Source organism: Phyllostomus hastatus, unplaced genomic scaffold (genome assembly GCF_019186645.2).
Source record: "Phyllostomus hastatus isolate PE091 unplaced genomic scaffold, TTU_PhHast_1.1 phas_contig_38, whole genome shotgun sequence".
NCBI lineage: Eukaryota > Metazoa > Chordata > Mammalia > Chiroptera > Phyllostomidae > Phyllostomus > Phyllostomus hastatus.
In genome coordinates, this window is record NW_025333869.1 from 34212804 (window position 1) to 34214447 (window position 1644).

A 1644-nucleotide genomic window follows, 5' to 3' on the forward strand; every position below is an offset into this window, starting at 1 on the left:
ATTGATTTCTACTCCTACCAGCAGCGAGGGTTCACCAACTGTTTTTAATGAAGATTTTCTCCTCTGGATTCTTTTCAGTTGTGATATATAGGGCTAGCTACAGACAGTCTGGAGAAGTCACAGTAAGTCCTTGGTATCATATCAACTGCTTTTCCCTCATTCGCACAGTCACCTCTCTCTACCTCTGTCCTGTCTCCCTGTCGCCCCCCCCCCCCGCCCCCCGCACCCTTCAGGCCTATAGTGCCTCTGCCTTCTCCACCCAAACCCCTACGAACCTGCACACTCTAGTAAGGAGCTGATTGCTGGAGCCAGATTTAGGAAGAATAAAGAAGTGGAGAGGTGCGCTTATCTTAAACAGACTTTGCATCTGTAATATTCCCAGGAGCTGCAAGGCTGATGGAAGGCCTTGGGGTAGCCAGGAACCTCCTGGGGTCCTTGAATCTCACTCCACAGAAGGCTGCTGGCCTGTTTTCATAACTTTTATTTATTTTTCCTGATTGTAAAAGTAATGCATGTTCCCTATTAAAAAGTCCAGGAACTATTTTCTTCAAAAGAATTTAGAAAAAAAAACAAAATCATCCGGGGTTGTATCACCAGCTCAGGGCACTTATCTGGAAGCCCCTAAACAAGCTGTACCCTCATCCTGAGCTCCTGTGCAGTCGCCAACCCACTGAATAATCCAGGCCTGCCTGTTCCTTTTCGATAAGCTCCCCCAAATATGTGCTCAGCCAGGTCACCAGAGTCGGAAGGAACCAGAAAAGGCGATTTTATCCCATGTAAGCTCAGAGGGCTTTGGGAAGCCCAGTCCAGCAGTCCTTCCCTTAGAAGACAGCAAGCTTCCTGTCTGTGTTAGGAGTCCAGTGGCATTTCCTGGAATTCAACCATCTTCCTCTCTCTGCAGAGGAAGGAGACAGTTTAGAAACCCAGGCGCTCCAGAATGGAAATTCAATTATTGACATAAATGTCTTTACGCTGCATCTCTTGAGTATAATTATCAAGTATGTTCTGTTTTGCTTCTGGTTTAAGTATTTCTGGCCAGATATGTGACTCAGGTCAAGTTTTTGACCTTTTCTTATGCAATGAAGTTTTTCTTGGACTTGCACAGCTTTTAAATTAATTTGTCCTTGGGAGACAGTATGGTTAAGGGCATGGGCCTTATGACATGGAGCTGTGTGAATGCGGCCATGGGGAATCAGGCACTTTGGTCCCTGGCCAGTGGGGATGACAAAGGGTACAAGTCCCTCAGAAGGCAATTTGGTGTGACCCATCAAAGTTACAAGTGCCCACAGCCTTCAGTCTGAACTCTTGCTCTGCTACTCAGAGCTCCAAGGCCGGGCACAAAGTTACAAAGTTTGTGACTTCCCCAAGCCTAAGACTCCTTTTTTCATAAAAATAGTATCCACAGGTAATCAAGACACACCAGTAACATGTCTGAGGTAGGGCAGGCCCACGGCACCTGCTCAGGAAGTGGTAAAGGCCATGGGGACATCTGGCTCTTCATTTTCACTTTTCTCCAAGCACCCCAAAGACACCAATTCCCCCCTCTGGCTGCCAGCATTCCAGAATCTGAGACCTGATTACCTGTGAGTGGAAGAGGAAGGCCAGAGACTCAGGGGACATCAGAGCAGGGTTCAAATCCCAGCC